Below are 27135 nucleotides of genomic sequence, written 5' to 3'. Positions count from 1 at the left end.
GAAGTAAATGGGTTTTAGTCCTACAATAATATGGTATTAATTCTGTCACAGTAGATTCTTCCCCACAGCATCCAAATAATAGCTCAGGCTGACTGAAACCTTGATTTTTGTCTTTATGGGTCCTGGTACATAGAAATAAGCTGAGCCTATAGGACTTCTGATCTACAGAACTGTGAGGTAATAAATTTGTGTTGCTATAAGCAGTCTGTGGTGATTTGTTAGGACGAAAAACTAATACACTCTATGGGGTCTAATCAACCAACGGTCATTTACTGATCAACTACTATAACTCTTAATAATACTAGTTGAACTTTAAGGAGTATACTTTACTCACAGAGACTACTGAATGAGACTCATGACATGTGCTTCATTTTTTTGCACCAAAGAAGTTCCAACTCTCTAATTTCCTGAAATAAATTCAAGTTAAGCGGATAACCACATTTCTTTAGATATGTATGACAAAAAGCTGTGAAGTGTCTGATATTTTACCCTGCTTCCAAGCTGACTAGTTTGCCACAGTTTGATGGATGCTGGCAGAATACACAGATTCTATCTCTTTGGTTAGAAACACTGGATAGGGTTGGTTGTTTTTGTTTTTGTTTTTGTTTTACAGCAATAGCAGTAGCCACAGTCCCATTTCTCACAGGGTCATGTGAAGCAGGAGAGGTGGTGTCTGTTCATCTGGGGAATGTATTACAGGAGAAGAACATCAAGTTTAGGAAATCTGATTCTTTTTAGGCAGTATTGCTTGAATACTGTCCCAGAGAGAGAAACTACATTTATTACACTGCATAGTACACACACCTACTCTTTGCCCCATAGGAAGACAGTATCTCTATCTTCCAAAACTGTCTTCTTACAAACATTGTTGGAAAGATAGTCTAAATAAAAAAGACAGTCCCCCCCCAATTTGCACAGTTTTCTAGGTCAGCACCTTTGTCCCCATCCTTCAGTGACTTTGTATAACAATTTTGTAACACAGATTGTTTTGTCACATTCCGCATTTTAACCTCAGAAACCCCAATCTTCTAAATTACTCTTTTATTTGCATAAAGTAAGATCCTCTGTATATGCTGTAAATTTATGCATATATGTCATGTATCCATCGTTACAATGTCCAACAGAATAGTTTCACTGTTCCCCAAATTCCCTGAGCTTCACTATTCACCCCCCTCCCATTTCCCTCAGCCCCTGAAAACTGGTATTTTAAAATACATCTATAGTTTTATCTTTTCCAGAATGTCCTATAATTAGAATCCTACCATATGCAGCTTTTCCAGACTAGCCACTTTACCAAGAAATATGCATTTGAGATTCACCCATTTTGTGTGTGTGTGTGTGTGTGTGTGTGTGTGTGTGTGTGTATTGATAGCTTATTTCTATCACTGAGTAATATTTTGTTCTATGGATATGCCACAATTTCTCTATCCATGCACCTACTGAAGGACTCCTTGTTTGCTTTCAATTTTGGTAGTTTTAAATAAAACTGCTATAAACATTCACATGAAGGTTTTCCTGTGGATGTACATTTTCAAATAAATTGGATAAGAACCTAGCTGTATAATTGCCAGGTCAAATGGTAAGACTATATTTAGCTTTGAAAGAAACTGCTGAAATATCTTCCAGAGTGACTGAACCAGTTTGCACCTTCCACCAGGAATGAATGAAGTTTCTTGTTACTTTGCTTCTTTACCTGCAACTGGTATGGTCAGGGTGTTTCTGTTTTTGTTTTTGTTTGTTTTTTTGGATTCTAGCCATTCTAATAGGTTAGATTAATAGGTTACATCATTGTGTTAATTTTCATTTCCTAATGGCAAATGATGTTGAGCATATTTCATATGCTTATTTTCCTTTCTTTATATTCTTCAGTAAAATCTTAGTTCAGATATTTTGCCAGTTTTTAAGTTGGGTTGTTTTCTCATTGAATTTAAAATTCTACGTTTTGGAAACTAGTGCATTATCATTTATGTGTTTTGCAAATATTCTCTCCAAGTCTGTTGGTCGACTTTAATTCTCTTAACTTCTTTAACAAAGTGGAAGTTTTAGTTTTAATAAAGTCCAACTTACTTTTTTCTTTCATGGGCCATACTTATTTAAGAACTCCTTACCAAATCCAGGGTCACATAAACTTTCCCCTATGTTTTCTTTTAGAAGTTTTATAGTTTTCATTTTACGCTTACATCTGCAGTCCATTTTGAGTAAATTTGTGAGAAAGATGTAAAATCTGTGTGTAGATTTTTTTTTTTGCATGTAAATGCATATGGATGCCCAATTGTTCTAGCACCACTTGTTCAAAGACTGTTCTTTCTCCATTAAATTTCATTGCCTCCTTTATCAAAAGTCAGCTGACAAGGTCTATTTCTGGTTTTCAGCTCTGTGCCATTAGACGATGTGTCTATTCTTTCACCAGCACCATGCTTTCTTGCTTACTGTAGTTTCATAATCTTGAAACTTTCTATTTCTTTTTTTTTTAATTTTTTCAACGTTTTTTATTTATTGTACTGGCTATTAAAAGACTTTTGCCTTTCCATATAAACTTTAGAAACATTTGTCAATATTTGCAAATTGCTTACTAGGATTTTGAATATGATTCCTGTGAATATATAGATCATTATGGTAAGAACTGACATCTTAATAATGTTTTCCAATCTATGCATGTGGAGTATCTCTTTATATATTTAGATTTACTTTGGTTTTTTTAATAAGTTTTGAAGTTTCCCATATATAGATTCAGCAAATATGTTGTACTTTTATATCTAAGTGTTTCATTTGTTGGTATTATGGTAAATGGTATTTTTAAAATTCTAATTTCAATTATTTAATGCTGGTACATAGAAAAATGATTGACTTACATACTTTTGCTTATTCATTACAAAATTTATTCTTGAGACTTTAATTTTCTCCATAGTCAAGGCACATGTGATAAATACAGTTTTATTTCTTCTATAAAATTTTCATTTTTTTGTCATATTGCATCACCCAGGATTTGCAGTGTAATTTTGAATAGTAGTCAGAGGACATCTTGTCTTCTTACCATAGAGGTAAAATATCTCATTTCTTACTATTAAATGTAACATTAGCTGTAGACATTTTAGTAGATGTTCTTTATCACATTGAGGAAGTTCTTCTGCATATCTATTTTTCTGAAGGTATTAGTCCTGAAAGGATTTAGAGTTTGGTCAAATTAATTTTCCTGTATCAATTGATATGATCATGTAATTTTTCTTTAACTTATTGATGTAGAAAATTACATTGAATTTTTTTATTTTTTTTTATTTTTTTAACGTTTATTTATTTTTGAGACAGAGACCGAGCATGAACAGGGGAGGGGCAGAGAGAGAGGGAGACACAGAATCTGAAACAGGCTCCAGGCTCTGAGCGGTCAGCACAGAGCCCGACGTGGGGCTCGAACTCACAGACCGTGAGATCATGACCTGAGCCGAAGTCGGATGCTTAACCGACCAAATCAATTACATTGATTTTTTTTTTTTAATGAGTTAGCTTTGCATACCTGGAATTTATAGTATGTAATTGTTCATAGTGTATAATTCGTTTTAAACATTGTTGGATTTGATTTGCCAATATTTTGAAAAATCTTTCATCTGTATAAGATATGGTCTTGCTTTAAGATCTGGTCTGTACTTTATTTTGAAAGTAAGGTAATGTTGGCCTCATAGAATAAGTTAGAAAGTGTTTCTTTTGTTTCCATTTTTTTTTCTTTTTTGGAAGACACTGTGCAGGATTGGAATAATTTCTTCCTTAGGTGTTTAGGAAAATTCACCAGTGAGGTCATCTGAGCCTTGAACTTTCTCTCTCAGGAGTATTAAACATTGACTCAATTAAAATATATATGTATATGCATATGTACTTTTTTATTGAGTAAATTTTGGTAGTATGTCTTTCAGGAAAGCAGTCTATTTCATCTATGAATATAATGCTGTAAATTTTCCTTTAGGTTCTGTTTTTACCATATTCCTTCAATTTTAGTAAGTTGGATTTTATTTGAATATCATTGAAGATTTTTTTTTTCTCATTACCAGTATTTTAAAATTACTCTTGATTTCCCTATGGATCTCTGGGTTATATACAAGTGTTTGTTGTTGTTGTTGTTTTTTTTTATCTCCAGATATTTGGGGATTTTCCAGTCATCTTTCTTTAATAATTTCTGCTTTAATCCCATTGTGGTCTGAGAACCTATTTTGTATGGTTGATATCATTTAATTTAGGATGTGATTTATAATACAGATTGTGGTCCAGCCTGGTGATTACTCCAGGTCAGTTTAAGAACATGATTAAAAAAAAAAGAAAGAACATGTATTTTGTTGTTGTTAGAAAAACTGTTTGATAAATGTCAATTAGATCATGTTGATTTATAGTCTTGTTCAATCAACTATATCCTTACTGACTTCCTGCCTGCTTGATATAACAATTACTGAAAGAGGTGTGTTGAAGTCCCAAGTATGATAATATGACAGGGAAAGATAGGATAAAATAGGCAGAGAAGGAAAGGTTAGGACCTGAGGTCTCTGGGTTAGAAAAACACTTAAAGCAATGCTGGGAGTATCTAACCAGGAGCAAGCTCCCTCAGGCATAAGGTTTTCCTTAAGAATGTAACAGATACCACCTATTCCCCTTCACATTTCCCTCAGGAATTTGACAAACAAAAGACCTGACCAAAAATAAGTAGACCATAAAACATATGACCCACAAGGAACCTATGGCCATATACCACCCCTCATACGATGGAAACAAGCCAATCAAAAAGGAATGAATGACTCAGCACTTAGGGTTACCTAGGATAGAACCTAAGAAAGAACAGAGGGGAAGTAAAAGGGCTGACTACAATCCTATAAAACAAAGTCTCTTGCCTATAGTTGCAGATATTCACTTTTGAATGCCCCGTCTCTGTAAAGAGAGCCTTCATACTATTCTTACTTTCTGATCTTATACTCTAATGTACTTTTGCCTGCTGCTAATTTTCTTCCGTGTCCACCTCTTCAATCTTCCAAGTGGTGAGACAGTGAACCCTGAGTATTGAAGTAGAGTCCTGCAACAGTAGATTTGTCTATTTCTCTTTCAGTTCTATTAGTTTTTGTTTCATGTGTTCAAAAGGTATTTGATAATGGAGTATTCTCAATTTCTCCCTCTTAACCTTTGTGACATTGGTCTGTCTACAGTCTATAATTTATCCACAGTCTATAATGAGCCAATACATCGTTACTATTATTATCTTAAAAGTTTTAGAACAATTAAAAGTAGAAAAAAATAAAATGCTTTGTTTTCACAGCCTGTTGTGCTAGGGATTAAAGAAAAGAGATGTAATAGAAGGTTAAGGACTTGAGGGGAGCATGTAAAAAATTCTTAGAATTTCAAGTATGAAATTTTCTCAATTATGAGATTCAAGATTTATTGAATGTTGTTCCTTGAAGTGATAGAAAATTGTTTATCAAAGGACAATAAATTTTCTTCAATTTATTTTTGGATAGATTGTTTTAATAGTTGCAAAGAATACTTTTATGGGAAATTGGGTAATGTCTAGTAAAGTGATCAATAGAGTATATATACATATCCTTTTGTATATATACACATATATGCATGTGTGTATTTAAGATATTACACTTAATATATATATATAAATGTTATATCTACACTAATTATATACATATTATATACACTATATAGTATATTATATATTGTATATATAATTATACAATATTATATTGTATATATAGTATATATAATTATACAATATAATTGTACATATATTGTATATAATGTATATACTATATATACAATTAAAAATTAAAATTTGTATCTATGTCTACACTAACTATATATATATATAATTAGTATATATAATTATACAATATAATTGTATATATATTGTATATACAATATATATACTATATATACATTATATACAATATATATACAATTATATAGTATAATTATATATACTAATTATATATATATATATATATATATATAGTTAGTGTAGACATAGATACAAATTTTAAAGGCTAAGATTCTTCCTTAGCATTCAATGCAGTAAGTACTATGAAGTGTCATTGTGTATAAGTAATTAGTTTTGTTATTTCAGTGAACAGGTTTTAAGATTTTACACTAATACTTTATTAGAATTTTTTTATTATAGAAACTTAAATGCAACATGTATAAAGAACAGGAAATTATCACTGCTGTGTCTATGGCAGTTACTGTCATTAATTCTTGATGAACATGTAATTAAGCAATGTCATCACTGTATTAATCAGAAATAAGTCTAGATGTTTCAACATTTGGAAAACACACACACACACACACACACACACACACAAATAGGAGCATAAAGTTCACTTCCTGGTGCTGACTTGCTGCCAGATATTTGGCAAGTGTCATCTTGCAGAGTTAAGACCTCAAGAGCACAAGACGTTAAAGAGCTTTTCTACTCAGCACACTGGAAAGCATAATTATTACCAAACCTTTGCTATTAAAACATCATCAAATTATGTTTATAGAATATAATTCACTGAGAACTTCATAGCTGTTTCCCAACAAAAAGCCTGATGGTATTAGTGCACAGGGAATGCAAGTATTGACTTCTTCAAACTAATAAAAAGCCGATGTAATAAATTATGGCTACAGAGTGAACAAAATAACCCTTACTGGCCATATGATGTTAATGTAGCCATAAAAGATTTCCTCCCAACTCAGCAGTAGATGCTGAACCACATCCATGAGGAAAATACAACACAGGGATTCCTTTATTGAATAAAATAGAACAAAAACAGAAATACATGAAAACTATTTTTCCCCATGTGTTTTTGGTTACTTAGAATTTGTACAAATGTTTTAATAAGTAAGTTTCTTGAAAAATACTAAAAATTGACTAATTGATAATATATTTTCTATGTCAATCACTGCACATGCCATTGACTTGTTTGATCACCACAGCAAACCTTTAAGGAGTGTATAAATAACCTTCTCCATATTTCTGAAGATGTGAAAACTGAGGCTTAGAGCAAATAAATCACTTGTCGAAAGTTCTAATGCTGCCAGTGAAAAATCCGGGTTTGCCTTATTATATTCTTGGTTTTGTTAATGTATTGTTGTTTTCCTGTTACTGTTATTGGACATTGTCTTAGAATATTTCATCATTGGACTTATTTGGCAATAAATCACTTACCCATTTTTTTCTTGGGAAAAATCCATTGTTGAAGTATAGTTGACATACATTGTCATATTAGTTTCAGGAGTATAGCATAGTGATTCTGCAATTGTATAGATTACTCAATGCTCACCACAATAAACATAAGATACCACCTGCCACCTACAACATTATTATAATATTATTGACTATATTCCCTATGCTATACTTTTAATCTCAGTGACTTAATTGTTTTATACCTGGAAATTTTTACCTCTTAATCCTCTTTCATATGGCATTCATCTCTCTCCATCTGATTATTTCACTCAGCATAATAGGCCCATACATGGAGTCACAAATGGCAAGATTTTTTTCTTTGTAATGGTTGAACAATATTCTGGTGTGTGTGTATATATACACACACACCACTTTATCCTTTAACTGTCAATGCATACTTGGATTGCTTCCATATCTTGGCGATTGTAAATAATCCTGCAGTAAACACAGGGGTGTATATATATCTTTTTGAATGAGCGTCTTTGTTTTCTTTGGATAAAAATAAATGGTAGTGGAATTCCTAGATCATGCGATACTTTTATTTTTAATTTTTTGGGAACGTCCATGCTGTTTTTTAGAGGGTCTGTACCAATTTACATCCCTACCAGTAGTGCACAAGGAATGCTCTTTCTCCACATTCTTACCAGTACTTGCTATTTCTTTTTGATACTAGACATTCTGACTGATGTCAGATGATACCTGATTTTGTGGTTTTGATTTGGATTCCCCTCATGATTAGTGATGATGAACATATTTTCATGTGTCTATTGGGCATCTATTCTTCTTTGGAAAAATGTCTATTCAATTCCTCTGCCCATTTTTTTAATTGGATTGTCTTTCTCTGATATTGAGTTGTATAAATCCTTTATATAGTTTTAATATTAACCTCTTAAAGATATATATCTTGTGAGTATCTTTTTGTTGAACAAAAAGGAGGTTGCCTTTTTGTTTGTTGATTGTTTCCTTCACTGCACGAAAGCTTTAATTTTGGTATAGTCCCAAAAATTTATTTTTGATTTTGTTTCCTTTGCTTGAGGAGACCTATTCACAAATATATTGCTAAGGCTGAGGTCTGAGAGATTACTGCCTGTTTGCTTTCAGGAGTTTTATGGCTTCAAGTCTTAGACTTAGGTTGTCATTCTATTTTGAGTTTATTTTTGTATATGGTATAAGAAAGTGGTCCAGTTTCGTTCTTTTGCATGTAGCTGTCCAATTTTCCCAGCACCATTTATTGAAAAGACTATTTTTACCCCATTGTATATACCTCGCCTCCTTTATCACAGGTTAATTGACCATATATGTGTGTATTTAGTTTGGGCTCTCTATTCTGTTTCACTGATCTATGTGTCTATGTTTGTGCCAGTTCTCTTACCTGTTTGAACTAAGTGACAGACACAAAGTTTGTAGAAAATTGATACATTTAGTCTACAAACTTCTTAGCTTTGTGTTCCATTTTCATCTACCACAGGTAGAAAAGGAATAAAATAAGCTACTAATTTAGGCTAAATCATGTTTGCCAAAAGATACCTGTTTGAAAACGTTGAGGGAATATGTACCTTGGTAGAAAATGAGCACATCTTCTGAGCATTTATAAACTGTTTGATCAAAGAAAGATACACTGGAATTTGCTAGACATGTAGCCTACTTACTGACTATAGACTTGTTTGAGATTGAGATATGTAGGGGAGAAAATCCCTGGGTTCAATTACAGTTAACAATTATACATCTTATTCATTGTCTCTCCAGTCTAAGATATAAAAGATGGGTATTGCCTAAGAGGTAGTTCCTTGTCAAAGTTGGAAGACTTTGTTCATGTAATTCTCTCTCATTATTGCCCATCTGGTTTTTCCAGGGTTTTATTTTCTTATTTTTAAGGGAGATATAATTGACATATAACAGTGTTTAAGATGTACAACATACTGATTTGACATACATTTATATCACGATATGATTGCCATCATAGTGTTAGCGAACATCTTTGTTGTGTGATATAATTACCATTTCTTCTAGCAGTGGGAACAAATAAGGCCTAGTCTCCTAGCAACTTTAATGTTTATAATAGTTTTGTTGTCTATAGTCACTGTACTGTGTATTAGCTCTCCAGGCCTTGTTCTCTAATAGTTATAAGTATGAAATGTTCAATTTTTAACCCAGTAAGAGATTCTGAAGTTTCAATCCAAAAAGAAATAAAACTTTGTCTAATTATTGCTAAAATTATCTTTAATATACAAGAAAATCTGTATAACGGTGTCATTAACTGTTCAAAATCTGTATTGATAATTATGAAGAAAAGAATTAGATCAGAATTAAGTAAATGTTTGTTTACTACTGTTTAATGTGTGTGTAATTTCTATAGTCTCAGTAATAAAACATTACAAAACATAAGGGCAAATAATTTTAGAGATTTAGACCTTATTTAATAAATTATTCAATTATTATGTATATTATGAAAATATTTTATGTATCAGTTGAGAAGTAATATTTAATATATACCTTTTTTACATTTAAAAAAGTTTAATTCCAGTGTAGCTAACATACAGTGTTGTTAGTCTCAGGTGTGCAATATAGTGATTCAGCAATTCCATAGATCACTCAGTGCTCATCAAGATAAGTGTACTCTTAATCCCCTTTACTTATTTCACCCATCCTCTGACAACTGTCTATTTGTTCTGTTGGAATAATAGTGTACTTTTTGGTTTGTCTCTTTCCCCCCCTTACTTATTTCGTTTCTTAAATTCCACATATGAGTAAAATCATACAGTTTGTTGTCTTTGACATTTAGCTTAGCATTAGACTCTCTAGATCCATTTATGTTGTTGCAGATAGCAAGAATTCATTGTTTTTTATGAGTGAATAATCTTCTTTATCTGTTCATTTATCAGTGGACACTGAGGCTGCTTCCATAATTTGGTTCTTATAAACAACACTGCAATAAAACATTAGGGTGCATATATTCCTTTGAATTAGTGTTTTTGTGTTCTTTGAGTAAATACCCAGTAGTGGGATTCCTCCATAAATGGTAGTTTTATTTCTAATTTTTTGAGGAATCCCCAAACCATCTTCCACAGTGGCTGCACTAGTCTGCATTTTATGATTAGTAATATTAAGCCATTCAATGCATTTTAGGTAAATATCCATTCAACCTCCAAAATTTCCTTTGAAGTTTTTTTTTATTTTATTTTTTTAACGTTTTATTTATTTTTGAGACAGGGAGAGACAGAGCATGAACGGGGGAGGGTCAGAGAGAGAGGGTGACACAGAATCTGAAACAGGCTCCAGGTTCTGAGCAGTAAGCACAGAGCCCGATGCGGGGCTTGAACTCATGAACTGTGATATGGTGACCTGAGCCGAAGTCGGATGCTTAACCGACTGAGCCACCCAGGCGCCCCTCCTTTGAAGTTTTATCATTTAGATGTTACTTCTATATAGCGTGCAGTCTACAATTACTGTGCAAGCAAAGTTATGGAGAGAAAACATGTAAGAATATCAATAAACTAGTGTTGGTATAACCTCTCACATTTTGCTTGATTCAAAGAACAAACAGGAAATTGTTATTGATCTCTCACCTTGAATAGCTACAAGCAATATTTAATCCTGATTTAATTAATTATATAGAAATAATACTTTATAACAATTTTTTGTTGTTAACCCCAAGATTATAATATACTATAATGAAAAATAATTGTTTCAGTAGTGAATGTGTGCCCTTCCTTTAAGCTATCAACTGAAATTAAAACAAAGTAATGTAATTGAGAAATTGAAATTTCCCTGTTGATACACCAAAGCCAAATTTTCAGAACACTGACCTTTGTTTTAAAGTATTAAATCTTGAATAGCAATTATAATTCTTAATGAAATTTAGATGATGGATTTTACTTTTATTTCTGGGTGTTACTTGTTAGCAAATGGAAAAATAGAAAAGCCTTGAAATACATGAAATATTTAAAAAAGCATATTTCCCAAATTATTCCAAATGAAACCTCAAAATTGGTAATCTGGAATATTATATACATATTTTTCTTTTCAAAATGATATTGGGGCCTCTATCTGTATGGGCCGAGTCTTTCGCTAAATATTGTCATGACATAAGTATAGCATATACCATGTAAGCTTACAGAATTATTACAATTTCTATTGATATTAATGTTTACAAAAATATTTTCAAACATAATTTGAAAACTATATAAATCAATAAGCTATGTGATACTTTAAAAGCTGTTGAGATTTAGATTGTCAGTTATAAAACAAAACAGGAAGGAAATACTACCTTGGGGATCTAGTTAGGCAATTTGAATGAAGAGTTAAAGGTACAATGAAGCTGAAATAGATAACCTAGATTGTCAGCACTGAAATTCTCCCATATTATGATATTGTCAGAGGAATGCAAGTTGAAGCAAATGAAGACATAAAAATTACACTGCAGTATCTGGGATTGTAGAGACAATATACAAATCATAAGAAAAAATGTGTTATTGAAAGCACATTGTTTTGGGAAGGGAGAAAGGTGGTGTAGGAGGTTGCTGGGCTCACCTCATCCTGCTGATGGCTTAGATTCTACCCACATCTGCTTAGAAACCCAGAAAACTGTCAGAAGACTAGCAGAACAGACTCTCCAGAGCCAAGTGTAGACAACAGGCCCCCAGAAGAGGGTAGGAAGGGTAGAGAGGCAGTGCGTGCTACACAGACTGGCAGGAAGGAGCCAGGGGGGTGGAGGAGCAGCTGGCCAGGCAAGGCAGAGCCTCCGAAGCCTTGCTTGCAAAAGCAGAGGGGCCAGATTCCGTGAGTTCTGACAGCAAGCAGGACTTAACATATGGAATGTTATAAGTCAACAGCTCTTCTTGGAGAGTGGGAGGGAGAAGGGACCACGGGAGGGAGAGGTGTTGAGCCCCGGAAGACAGAACTCAGCTTAGTGAGGAACAAAGGTGCTGACAAGCACCATCTCCCTCTCCCATCCCCAGCCAAAAACCCAAAGGGAACCAGTTCTTGTCACCGAATTTGCTTGCACCCCACAAACACCCAAAGCTGTGCTTCTGTAGATCCATCCCTCTGACGGGTGTGCCTCCCTCCAGGTGCTGCAGGCCCCTCCTGCAAGGGACCATCAAAGGCAAAGTAAGCTAAGCCTGCCCCTCCTGCCCCTGTGCACCTTGCAGATCCACCCTCTCAAATACTCTAATACTCTATTGGCCAGATCCAATCAAAGCAGCACCACAAGCCTGGCAGTGTGCAAGAAGCCCTGACAGGGGCCACACCACTCCACAGTGAGTCCTGCCCCTGGGAGAGGGAAAGATAAGGTACACACCAGTCTGACTGTGGCCCCAGAGGTGGGCTGGGGGAAGACATCAGGTCTGACCGCGGCCCTGTCCACCAACACAAGTTTCTCCAAAGAGCACAGGGGAAGTGCCCTGCAGTTCCGTGCCACCCCAGGGACTATCCAAAATGATGAAACCGAAGAATTCTCCTCAAAAAAAACTCCAGGAAGTAGTGACAGCTAACGAATTGATCAAAACCAATTTAAGCAAAATAATGGAACAAGAATTTAGAATAATACTCATAAAACTAATCGCTGGGCTTGTAAAAAGCATAGAGGACAGCAGAGAATTTATTGCTACAGAGATCAAGGGACTAAGAAATAGTCATGAGGAGCTAAAAAAATGCTATAAATGGGGTGAAAATAAAATGGAGACAGCCATAGCACGGATTGAAGAGGTGGAGGAGAGAATAGGTGAATTAGAAGATAAAATTATGGAAAAAGAGGAAGCTGAGAAAAAGAGAAAAAAATCCAGGAGTATGAGGGGGGGAATTAGAGAACTAAGTGATGCAATCAAACGCAACAATGTCCATATTCTAGGAATTCCAGAAGAAGAAGAAGGAAGGAGGAGGAAGGAGAAGGAAGGAGAAGGAAGGAGGGAGGAAGGAGGAAGGAGGAAGGAGGAAGGAGGAAGGAGGAAGGAGGAAGGAGGAAGGAGGAAGGAGGAAGGAGGAAGGAGGAAGGAGGAAGGAGGAAGGAGGAAGGAGGAAGAAGGAAGAAGGAAGAAGGAAGAAGGAAGAAGGAAGAAGAAGAAGGAAGAAGAAGAAGAAGGAAGAAGAAGAAGAAGGAAGAAGAAGAAGGAAGAAGAGGAGGAGGAGACAGAAAAGGGCTGAAAGTGTACTTGAACATATCATAGCTGAGAACTTCCCTGATCTGGGAAGGAAACAAGCATTGAAATCCAAGAGGCGCAGAGAGCTCCCTTCAGCGTAACTTGAATCCATCCTCTGCAGGACATATCATAGTGAAACTGGCATAATACAAGGATAAAAAGGGAATTCTGAAAGCAGCTAGGGATAAACAGGCCCTAACATACCAAGGTAGACTCATAAGGGTAGTAGCAGACCTATCTACTAAAACTTGGCAGACCATAAAGGAATCGCAGGAAATTTTCAATGTTATGAACAGAAAAAACATGCAGCCGAGAATCCTCTATCCAGCAAGTCTGTCATTCAGAATAGAAGGAGAGATAAAGGTCTTCCCAAACAAACAAAAACGGAAGGAATTCATCACCACTAAACAAGCCCTACAAGAGATCCTAAGGGGGATCCTGTGAGACAAAGTACCAGAGAAATCGCTACAAGCATGAAATCTACAGACATCACAATGACTCTAAACCCATATCTTTCTATAATAACACTGAATGTAAATGGACTAAATGTTCCAACCTAAAAACATAGGGTATCAGAATGGATAAAAAAAAAAAAAAAGACCCATCTATTTGCTGTCTACAAGAGACTCATTTTAGACCTGAGGACACCTTCAGATTGAAAGTGAGGGGGTAGGGAGCTATCTATCATGCTACGGGAAGTCAAAAGAGAGCTGGAGTTGCCATAGTTACATCAGACAAACTAGACTTTAAAGGCTGTAACAAGAGATGAAGAAGGGCATTATATAATAATTACAGGGTCTATCCATCAGGAAGAGCTAACAATTATAAATGTCTATGCACCGAATATGGGCACCCCCAACTACATAAAAAAATTAATCACAAACATAAGCATCCTTACTGATAAGAATGTGGTAATTGCAGGGGACTTAAATACCTCACTTACAATGGATAGCTCATCTAGACACAAAATCAATAAAGAGACAAGGGCCCTGAAGGATATATTGGATCAGATGGACTTGACAGATATATTTAGAACTCTGCATCCCAGAGCAACAGAATATACTTTTTTTCTCAAGTGCACATGGGAAATTCTCCAAGATAGATCACATACTGGGTAATAAAACAGCGCTTTGTAAGTATAAAAGAATTGAGATCATACCATGCACACTTTCAGACCACAATCCTATGAAACTTGATATCAACCACAGGAAAAAGTCTGGAAAACCTCCAAAAGTGTGGAGGTTAAAGAATACCTACTAAAGAATGAATCGGTCAACCAGACAATTAGAGAAGAATTTTAAAAACATATGGAAACAAATGAAAATGAAAATACAACAATCCAAATGCTTTGGGACGCAGCAAAGGCATTCCTGAGAGGAAAATACATTGCAATCCAGGCCTATCTCAAGAAACAAGAAAAATCCCAAATAGAAAATCTAACAGCTCACCAAAAAGGAACTAGAAGGAGAACAGCAAAGACACCCCAAACCCAGCAGAAGAAGAGAAATAATAAAGATCAGAGCAGAAATAAACAATACAGAATCTAAACAAAGAAACAAACAAAAAACAGTTAAGCAGATCAGCGAAACCAAGAGTTGGCTTTTTGAAAACAAAAACAAAACTGATAAACTTCTAGCCAGGCTTCTCAGAAAGAAAAGGGAGAGGACCCAACTAGATAAAATCGTGAATGAAAATGGAATTATTACAACTAATCCCTCAGAAATACAAGCAATTATCAGGGAATACTATGAAAAATTATATGGCAACTGGACAGCCTGGAACAAATGGACAAATTCCTAAGCACCCACACACTTCCAAAACTCAAATAGGAAGATGCAGAGAATTTGAACAGACCCATAACTAGTGAAAAATTGAATCAGTTATCAAAAATTTCCCAACAAATAAGAGTCCAGGACCACATAGCTTCCCAAAGAATTCTACCAGACATTTAAAGAAGAAATAATACCTATCCTTCTCAAGCTGTTCCAAAAAAATAGAAAGGAAAGGAAAACTTCCAGATTCATTCTATGAAGCCAGCATTACTTTGATTCCCAAACCAGACAGAGACCCAGAAAAAAGAGAGAGTTACAGGCCAATATTCCTCATGAACATAGATGCAAAAATTCCCAACAAGTTATTAAGAAATTGAATTCAACAGCATATAAAAAGAATAATTCACCATGATCAAGTGGGATGCATTCCTGGGATGCAGGGCTGGTTCAACACTCACAAATCAATAAATGTGATACATCACTTTAAGAAAGGAAAAGATAAGAACCATATGATCCTGTCAATCAATGCAGAAAACGCATTTGACAAAATTCAGTATCCTTTCTTAATAAAAACCCTTGAGAAAGTCGGGATAGAGGGAACATACTTAAACATCATAAAAGCCATTTATGAAAAACCCACGGCTAATATCATCCTCAATGGGGAAAAACTGAGAGCTTTCCCCCTTAGATTAGGAACACGACAGTGATGTCCACTCTCACCATTGTTGTTTAACATAGTGTTGGAAGTTCTAGCATCAGCAATCAGACAACAAAAGGAAATTAAAAGCATCAAAATGGCAAAGATGAAGACAAGCTTTCACTCTTTGCAGATGACATGATATTACACATGGAAAACCCGATAGACTCCACCAAAAGTGTGCTAGAACTGATACATGAATTCAGAAAAGTGACAGGATAAAAAATTAATGTGCAGAAATCAGTTGCATTCTTATACACTAATAATAAAGCAACAGAAAGACAAGGAAAGTGATCCCATTCACAATTGCACCAAGAATCATAAAATACCTAGGAATAAACCTAACCAAAGATGTAAAAGATCTGTATGCTGAAAACTATAGAAAACTTATGAAGGAAATTGAAGAAGATACAAAAAAATGGAAAAACATTTGGTGTTCATGGATCAGAAGAATAAATATTGTTAAAATGACAATACTACTGAAAGCTATCCACATATTCGATGCAATCCCAGTGAAAATTGCACCAACATTCTTCTTGAAGCTAGAACAAGCAATCCTAAAATTTGTATGGAACCACCAAAGACCCCGAATAGCCAAAGTAATATTGAAGAAGACCAAAGCAGGAGGCATCACAATCCCAGACTTTAGCCTCTACTACAAAGCTGTCATCATCAAGACAACATGGTATTGGCACAAAAACAGGCACATAGACCAATGGAATAGAATAGAGACTCCAGAATTGGACCCTCAAAAGTATAGCCAACTCATCTTTGACAAAGCAGGAAAGAATATCCAATGGAAAAAAGACAGTCTCTTTAGCAAATGGTGCTGGGAGACCTGGACAGCAACATGCAGAAGAATGAAACTAGACCACTTTCTTACACCATTCACAAAAATAAACTCCAAATGGATGAAGGACGTGAACGTGAGACAGGAAACTATTAAAACCCTTGAGGAGAAAGCAGTAAAAGACCTCTCTGACCTCAGCCGCAGCAATTTCTTACTTGACACATCCCCAAAGGCGAGGGAATTAAAAGCAAAAATGAACTCTTGGGACCTCATGAAGAAAGAAAGCTTCTGCACTGCGAAGGAAACAATCAACAAAACTAAAAGGCAACTAACAGAATGGGAAAAGATATTTCCAAATGACATATCAAAGGGCTAGTATCCAAAATCTATAAAGAACTCACCAAACTCCACACCCAAAAAACAAATAATTCAGTGAAGACATGGGCAGAAGACATGAATAGACACTTCTCTAAAGAAGACATCCGGATGGCAACAGGCACATGAAAAGATGCTCAACGTCGCTCCTCATCAAGGAAATACAAATGAAAATCACACTGAGCTATCACCTCACGCCAGTCAGAGTGGCTAAAATGAACAAATCAGGAGACTATAGATGTTGGTGAGGATGTGGAGAAACGCGAAACCTCTTGCACTGTTGGTGGGAATGCAAACTGGTGCAGCCACCCTGGAAAACAGTGTGGTTGTTCCTCAAAAAATTAAAAATAGATCTACCCTATGACCCAGCAATAGCACTGCTAGGCATTTACCCAAGGGATACAGGACTGCTGATGCATAGGGGCACTTGTACCCCAATGTTTATAACAGCACTTTCAACATTATCCAAATCATGGAAAGAGCATAAATGTACATCAACTGATGAATGGATAAACAAGTTGTGGTTTATTTATACAATGGAGTGCTACTTGGCAGTGAGAAAGAATGAAATATGGTCTTTTGTAGCAAAGTAGATGGAATTGGCAAGTGTTATGCTCAGTGAAATAAGTCATACAGAGAAAGACAGATGCCATGTTTTCACTCTTAGGTGGATCCTGAGAAACTTAGCAGAAGACAATGGGGGAGGGGAAGAAAAAAAATGTTAGAGAGGGACGGAGCCAAAGCATAAGAGACTCTTAAAAACTGAGAGTAAACTGAGGGTTGATGGGGGGGTGGGAGGGAAGGGAGGGTGGATAATGGGCATTGAGGAGAACACCTGTTGGGATGAGCACTGGGTGTTGTATGGAAACCAATTTGACAATACATTTCATATTAGAAAAAAAGAAAGCACATTGTTTTGGAAATCTAAAAAACAATGTATTTATTACTAGCTATGCCACCTTATAGTTTTGGATGTCATTTCCTCACTTATATACACATGGATTAGAATTTATTATCTCAGAAGCACCATTAAGAGGTAAAAGCACCATTAAGAAATGAAAGGTAAAATATCTACCTTGGGACGGGATTTGTAGGTGTGTACATGTGTTCACATATACTTAAGTGAAATTTTTCAAGTTTTAATACATATACAGACACTTTTTAAACATGGCTTCCTTTAGATCTTAATACATTTAAAATAGATTCTTTAAAGTCTTGAAAAGTATAACATCTGGGCCTCCTTGGGGACAGTTCAATTGGTTACTTTCTTTCCTGTATATAGACAATATATTCTGTTTCTTTGCCTGACTCATAATTTTTTTGTTAAGAGCTCGGCATCTCTAATATCATTATGTGACCATGCTGGAAATAAGATTCTTCCCCAGGATTTGTTGTTGCTGTTTGTCTTATGTCATTTCTGAACTAACTTTACAATGTATGTTCTTTGTATGTGTAGCCACTGAGGTCTCTGCTCCATTAGCTAAATGGTCAGCTATTCACTGTATAGAGATTTTCTTACAAGCCTGGAACCAAAAAAATTTCCCAGTCTTGGCAAGGTTTCTATGGATGTGTTGGGGATACACTTTTCAGACTCAGGCAAGTAGTTTACAACTCTGCCTTCCTCTTCGAATCCTGCCTGAGGACGGCCTCAAAGTTAGCCAGAGGTCTTAGTTTAGCATTATCTTATATCCTTCCTGAGCATGTCCCAAACCCTGGGCATGCATTCAGCCTTCTAGATTCCCAAGGATATGATGTCTTAGAACTCTTATTCTCCCACACCATCTCATTCCCTCAGGTCTCCTAAGCTTTTTGGTTAATTTATTGTTTGCCCAAATTTCTATCCATTACCTCAGTAACTGAAACATCTACCCGCAGTTGTTTTTGACAAATGCCTCCCAGATAATGGTTTTTGTGCAGGTTGAGTTCTGAATCAGGGAAGATAAAGATAAGTTTTTTGACTGAATTTTCCTAGGAGTCACCAGACAGATTGAAATAAGGATATTTATCTGGAAAGAAGATTAATTGTTTCTTCCATTACTGGTAGAAGTGTTTTATTACTTTCACCTGTACCACTGGGCTGGGAAGTGGGGGAAGGGACTAGTGTACCTTATAATGGCAACAAGACTTAGAATTCTTACAGATTTCCAGCCATTTTCCCTGAACAAGAATTTCCATAATTGCTGCAAGCTTTTGGTTATTTTCCAGAGTTCCAAAACATTGGACTCTGAGAAGTTTTATAATTTTGGTTATTGCTTCTATAGAGGGACATAAATTTGCATTTCCTTATTCTGCCATAATCACTGACATCCCCTATTTTGATTTTTTCTTCTATTTGCTCATTTTTAAATATATCTCAAAGTTTGCCCCAGAGAAGTTGTATGCAATGTTCTTTGTCCTCATTGAATTTTTAATCACTTGATTAAAGCTTTTCTCGAATAACTTGTTTATTTGAGAATGTTATTTTAACTTAAAAATTTTTAAGTTTGTTTATTTTTTGAGAGAGACAGACAGTGTGAGTATTGGAGGGGCAGAGAGAGAGAGAGAGAAAGTATCCTCAGCACGCTCTCTACTGTGAGCACAGAGCCCCATGTGGGCTCAGTCTCACAACAATGAGATCATGACCTGAGCTGAAATCAAGAGTAGATACCCAACCAACTGAGCTATCCAAGTGCCATGATTTTAACTTATTTCTTAATAACTTTTCATGTGCATCTTTCCTAACTCAGTTTCTAATGCCTAGCAATTTTCCATTTGATGCAGAAGTATTGAACGATGTGTGATAGTAACACTCTCATAATTTCATAGTAGAGTTTTAACATGCAGATTTTTTTCAGAATTTCTATAAAATCCATCCCATTTCTTTTAAATTCACCAGTGAACCTGTATTCTACTTAGTATGGAGTTAACACAACTTCACCAAGGTGCACTATATTTCTACCTATAATCATTGACCCAATCATTATTTAATGCTTTTTTTTTTTTAATTTGCCACGTGTTAAATAATGAAATAAAAGAGGCAGGGGTATGTTACTGACAGAGGAAAAATTCTCTGTTAACCCAAAAAGTAATACAGAAGAATATCAACTAATTTGATTTTTTTATCTCTCATTTTGTTGTTTTTTTCCTTTTCTCTTTTTGTAACCTCTATTTCATTAAGAACAGGATTGTGCCCTCAGTTATAATATTCCATCCAGTTCTATGTTTTTGTGAATTTTGCATGAATTTCATAAAGATCTTTTAACTAGTTTCAGACATAATATATTGTGTTTTCTATGAATGTTTAGATATTTTAGGAAGGCGTTAAAGAGCCTGTTAACCATATGAAATTTCCTACCAAGTTTTAAGATGGAAAGTAGCTTGGCAAATCTGTAATCAATACAGAACTTGAAATAGGGAAAAAGCACCAAGAAAACAACTTGGTAGGAAATTATGGTAGCTTGTTTGAAAGAAGATGGTAAGGATGATATCCTTTAGAGACCAGGATCCTAGAACACACGTGAGACAAAATTTAGGGATGTACTGACTTACATGGTTATTTGCTGATTAATTGTAAGTCAAAAGATGGATGAGCCAAGACTAGTATCACAATTTATATTTTGATTTTTAGAAATAGCATTTTATTAGTCAAGGGAGGAAACAAGAAATGAGCAACATGTTTGAATGGTACAGGAGGAAAATGGTGACTTTCTTTTGGAACATAAGCCAGCAGAAATAGCCCATATTTAGAGACAGATGTGTGGTAGTTGAGGTAATGGTGGAGGGATATAGTTTACTGACAGAGGAGGGGAAAGTGCTTCCTAATGTAGGTCACACTTTTAACATACCTAACATCTAATTACCAATCTCCCTCATATATGTCGCCCTAATTTTTTTCTCTTTGTTAAATTGTAACTCCATTCTCCTAGTTAATGTGGCCACATATATGAACTTATCCATGACTTTTTTTCTTTTCTCTCATATTCCAGAACCAATCTGTTAGGAAATCGTGTCAGTGTAACTTTACTATCCTGCTCCCGTCATTCTGTCCCTTGGCACCATTATTCTCACTGGGATTATTATAACAACATTTTAACTAATTTTCCTAATAGTGTATTTACCCTCTTTCAGACTAGACTTTTCTCAACATAGTACCTCGACCATAACACCTTACTACTCTGTACATAATCCAACAACTCACATCTCATTGTATAAAACATTACCTACAAGACACCTTAGGAAGCATTGGCAGGCATCAGGCTATGTTGCTAATCTTATTTACCTCTATCACCTTCACTCACACTGGCCCACCCACACTGTTGTCCTTGCTGCTGCTTTAATAAACAAATTTTTTTTAATTTTTAATGTTTATTTAGTTTTTTTTTAATTTTTTTTCAACGTTTTTTATTTATTTTTGGGACAGAGAGAGACAGAGCATGAACGGGGGAGCGGCAGAGAGAGAGGGAGACACAGAATCGGAAACAGGCTCCAGGCTCCGAGCCATCAGCCCAGAGCCTGACGCGGGGCTCAAACTCACGAACTATGAGATCGTGACCTGGCTGAAGTCGGACGCTTAACCGACTGCGCCACCCAGGCGCCCCAAGTTTTGAGAGAGAGAGACAGAGACAGAGACAGACCATGAACTGGGGAGGGGCAGAGAGACGGAGGGGGGGACACAGAATCTGAAGTGGGCTCTAGGCTCTGAGCATGTCAGCATAGAGCCCAACACGGGGCTCAAACCCACAAACCATGAGATCATGATCTGAGCTGAAGTGGGCCGCCCAACCAACTGAGCCACCCGGATGCCCCATTACTGCATTAATATATAGCTGTGTTCTGCATTTTTGTTCTCTGCATTCGAAAATGTCTTCCCCTAGATTTCTACATTGCTCAGTCCCTTTCATCTTTCAAGTTTTTAGCCAAATGTCATATATTCACATTTAAGTTTGCATTTTCTTACATATATTCATAATCTCTAACTTTCTTCTCTCTCTTATTCAATGGTACTTCTCAGCATCTTGACTCTATCAGTTTTGGACTTATGGAGGCCATAAGTCCAAAATCAAGGTGTTGGCTGAATTGCTTCCCTCAGGAGTCTCTAAGGGAGAATCCGTTCCTTACTCCTATCTTCTGATGGCTGCTAATGATCTTTTGGAATTCCTTAGCTTGGGACTCCATAACTTCAATCTCTGCTTCTGTATTCACATGGCCTTTCTTCAGTATTTCTTTGTCTTTTCCTTTTCTTATAAAGACAACTGTCATTACTATCATTGCATTAGCACCTCTGCCCCCAATCCATCATGACCTTATCTCATGATTTTTAAGTTAATTAAATATGCAAAGACTATTTTTCCAAATAATGTACATTTATTGGTAACAGGGATTAGGATTTGGACATAACTTTTGAAGGGCTATAAATCAACCTATTATGTTAAATTAGTGTAAGTTAATTATTATGTATTTATTCTCAGCCTCCCCCCAATTGGAATGTCAAGTCCATGACAAAGATTAAATATGTTATTTATATTTGCCTTGACCAATTTCTGGCACACAGTGGGAGCTTAATAAATATATGTTCAATAAATGAGAAGATAAAATATGGACAAGAACTAGAAGTTACCAATATCATTGGAACCAAAATTTAAAAAAATTAAAAAAGGAAAGGAGAATTTGGAAAAGAAGTCAAACTTATGTGAAAATATGCAAAAAAAAAAAAAAAAAGAGTAGGGCCCCTGAAGTCAAGAGTGTGTTTGCATAATTAGGGGGTGGTTGCTAATGTCAAATGTCAAGTTGAAAGAAGCATGGAAAGAGCCCTCCCAGTGATTTGAATATTTGAGTTGTGTGGTACTTATAAAGATTTTCATAGCACTTGGAAATATGTCCAAATCTAAGAAAGATTTGTACTCTAGAATCTTAGTGGCTATATTATAGCTCATTAAAAATGACAAGATGATAAACATCAAGAAGGAAATCTCTGTCACTGATTCAAACTCTTTGACTTTGCTTTTTGGCCCTATGCTTCTGAAATCTCTTACCTCTTGCACGTGTTGAATTTCCAGTCTACTACACTGTATATGTTTTGATGTTTGATGAATAATGGGACTTATCAATATGTGTATTGTTTCCAGACTATTCCTTTAAACTGGACTCAAGTTTTCACCCTTACTAGTTATATTCTACTAATTCTAGCTCATTCATCCTGTTGTGATCATTTATATAACATTTTTTTCCATTGACATTATCCAAGCAGCAGAATTTAAAATAATTCAAAAACTTAAATTCAGCCAATTCTTAATAGAAGCATAAGTTATTTATAGTATGTAAATAATAGCACTTCAAAATGAAAAGTAAATATAGATGTATGTTTTTCATTAAATAATTACAAGGGCTATTTAAATATTGAGCAATAGTGCAACATGACCATAGGTATCATTTGCCATTATATGTTTGCTTTTCTAGTGAAGAGAAGCACTGCAAAATAATATAAGCAGTTCAGCTTTGACTGCAATGGAGATGAGTTTATTATGTGCAAATATTTCAAGTATGTTACCTTAAAAGTTTTTCTAGGGATTATTTTAATTTAACCTTAAATATACCCATTATACGTAGTTTGCATAACTCACATTTTACCTAGTATAACTTAACAAATGTAAAATTATCTGAAATTTGAAAATAGTTTTACCCAATAATAAGTAGAGATTATATATTTAGAAAAGCAAATTAAAAAAAAAAAGCAGGGTGCACCTAGGTGGGTCAGCTGGTTAACCATCCTACTTCAGCTCACGTCATCATCTCACATTTCCGGGTTCGAGCCCTGCATCGGTCTCTGTGCTGACAGCTCAGAGCCTGGAGCTGGCTTTGGATTCTGTGACTCCCTCTGGCTCTGCCCCTCCCCAACTTGCTCTCTGTCTCTGTCTCTCTCTCAAAAATAAATAAACATTTTTAAAAAAAGAAAAGAAAAGAAAATTGCTTTATTTATCATTATAATGATTTGGTCCTAAAAGCAATCAGTCTAGAAATCTATGATTTTTCTTTCTTTTCATCCTCAATTCAGATTCTATAACTCTTCAGGAAATATTCCAATCTTTGTATTAAAATGTAGGTAGAAGTTGTTTTGTACTATCCTATTGGTCTAGAGAACTCCTAATCAGATACTGAAGGACAAAGTCACTATAAAAGAGAAAAGCAATTAAAATAATATGAGAGTTGAAAAATTGCTTCAGTCGCTTGTTGATTTAAGTCAATGTAATTTTACTGTAGGATTTGGAATTTGATTAGAGGGGACATAATTCTTATTTAATTATGAATGCCTTGGCAGAAAAGAGAAAGGAACTCAAAAACTCAGGGCAGTAAAAGGGTGAACTTCCAAACTCAGTCAAAGCAGAGAGAGAAGTGTATTATTGAAAAAAAGTGAACTGTAACAAAATGTTCTTCAAGCAGACAGGAAGAGACAGGAGGAAGTTAGGAAACTTACCATGGACACAAACAAACCTCAAATAAATTAATATAAAATTTAAAACTAATAATAATTATTATAAATTAGTAATTACTAATTTATAATTTATAGAACCATCCAAAAATGACTTAAAATAGAAAAAGTAATGCACAAATGATCAGAATACAATATACTAGTTTTTTTTTTTTTCATTCTATAACTTCATTGGTCTGGGATAAAACTAATACCAACAGTACTATCATAAGATACAGTTTTGATATTTGTACAAATATTTTTCTGGGTATCTTTCTGAATATCAATATTGCAAATCTATTATCTCTTATTTATTTACACTCAGTTTGTTCCAGAAATGACTGGAGAGGGAGTTAATACCATTTATATATTATAATTCTCTTTAAACAAAGTGTTACTATATTCCATTAACTTTCTGGTAGATCAGCATATCATTATAGAAATAAGCTGCCAATATTAAATCCATGAATACCAAGATTCTATTGTGTTTGGTTCAAAATGTGATCTTTTTGGTTCAAAATGTGATCTTAGTGCCTAACTTACATACAGATTTCTGGCTTATAGTTCATCTACCCTTAAAGCTGACAATTCATAAGTATGAGAAAAAGCTAAAAACCATGAGGTCACCAATAATTAAATAAATTTGGATAAGATAAAACCAGGGTAGTTTAGGAAAGCTGTAATTCATTCAACGAAAGAACACTAATTCAGCAGCTACTTTATGTGCAGTCAGACACTAAAGGATACAATTAAACAAGGTCTAGGGAAAGATTCGATAATGTGAGTAGAGAAATTAAAAACAATGAGGAAAAAGTACTATGATAAAGAAATATAGTCTTAAGGAAACCCATTGAAAAACCTCCTTACCTGGATTTAAGTTAGGTGGTGGTCAATAAGAACGTCCATGAGAATTTTTTTTTTAATTTTTTTTGTTTATTTATTTTTGGGACAGAGAGAGACAGAGCATGAACGGGGGAGGGGCAGAGAGAGAGGGAGACACAGAATCGGAAACAGGCTCCAGGCTCCGAGCCATCAGCCCAGAGCCTGACGCGGGGCTCGAACTCATGGACCGCGAGATCGTGACCTGGCTGAAGTCGGATGCTTAACCGACTGCACCACCCAGGCGCCCCCATGAGAAATTTTATATAAATGAGACCTGAAGAGTCCAGTCATGGAAATGAGTAGGAGAATCATCTCTGTACAGACAAAGAAAACATTATATGGAGAAATCTGGATGCTAGAAAAGCATGTAGATTAAGTAAATGAAAACATTTAGTATGTGACAGTATGCTCACTTGGAGCTACATGAGAAAGGAAATAGAAGTCATCTGGAGCCCCCTGTTAACGAGGTTGGATCATCTGAGGGCAAAGATAGGTGAAGCAGTAAAGTAACTTGATCAGATTTTAGATTCAGTAAGATTATTCTGGTACCAAATTTATATGGTAGTCAATAAGTTTAATTTTTGTTTCCTCCAAAAATTAGAAGGTCAAAGATAAAATATGCCCCCAAATGATTTGATACATAGAGCAGAAACACTGAAGTGGAGGTCTGAAGATAAAGAGTAAGGCCAAATTCTGCTATTGACTAATTGTGTGGGTTTAACTAAGTTATCTTTTATTTTATTATTTTTGAGAGAGAGAGAGAGCGCGCATGTGAGCATGAGTGGGGGAAGAGCAGAAAGAGAGGGAGAGAGAGAATGTTAAGCGGGCTCCACACCCAGGATGAGATCTCACAATCATGAGATCATGACCTGAGCTGAAATCAAAACCTGGATGCTTAACCAACTGAGCCACTCAGGTGTCCCATTAACCAAGTTGTTTATTATCTTTTTAAATGTAATTCCACAAACTAAAAATATAAAAATTTTAATAACCTCATTCACAAAGTGGTTTTAAATAACAAGACCTTGAATGTGTTTTGAAAATAATTAACAAAGGGGCGCCTGGGTGGCGCAGTCGGTTAAGCGTCCGACTTCAGCCAGGTCATGATCTCGCGGTCTGGGAGTTTGAGCCCCGTGTCGGGCTCTGTGCTGATGATAGCTCAGAGCCCCGGAGCCTGTTTCTGATTCTGTGTCTCCCTCTCTCTGCCCCTCCCCCGTTCATGCTCTGTCTCTCTCTGTCCCAAAAATAAATAAACGTTGAAAAAAAATTAAAAAAAAAAAAGAAAATAATTAACAAAATACTATTTTTAGGAATATTTTTATGAATAAAATATCTAAAATGCCTTTCAAAAATGATAAGAGTAGTCTGTTAAAACTGAAAAGCTATAAATCTAAGAAAAAGGAAAATATTTTTACACTTATGAATAAAAGTTCTTTGAAATAAAGGTATATGAATAAAAGTCCTTTGAAATAAATATATATAAATGAAGAGAATTTGTAAATCATAATACACAGGTTAGAACCCACCTATTATGTAAACTGTAACTATCGGCAGTTTTCACTTATTGATAATTTTGTATAACTTATTGAAACTAGCGGGCCCCCAATTATAGTTTTGCAGCTATTACACCAAGCATTTGGTTATAATGACATTTATGTAAAAAAAAATAGGTTATAATGAGATTAGTACCTTAGGCATATGATTTAAACCAGCATGACAGTTTGATTCATTTTTCTTATTTTTAAAATTAATCTTACTCTATTACATGTACTTGGCAGGTCCCTTTAGAAAATATTCTAAATATTTTTTACAATAAGCAGATGATAAATAAATAAAA

The 27135-nt window shown here is 35.1% G+C and overlaps 1 long non-coding RNA gene across 2 annotated transcripts in view; it reads left to right on the top strand.

The window, feature by feature from the left end:
* The window catches only part of LOC123385059, a 156896-nt gene that overhangs the window by 7179 nt on the left and 122582 nt on the right, over nt 1–27135 (top strand). The window lies entirely within an intron of this gene.

This window comes from Felis catus, chromosome B1 (genome assembly GCF_018350175.1).
Source record: "Felis catus isolate Fca126 chromosome B1, F.catus_Fca126_mat1.0, whole genome shotgun sequence".
Classification (NCBI taxonomy): domain Eukaryota; kingdom Metazoa; phylum Chordata; class Mammalia; order Carnivora; family Felidae; genus Felis; species Felis catus.
Note: the sequence above shows the minus strand (reverse complement) of the source record. Positions and strands in the feature narration are given on the sequence as shown.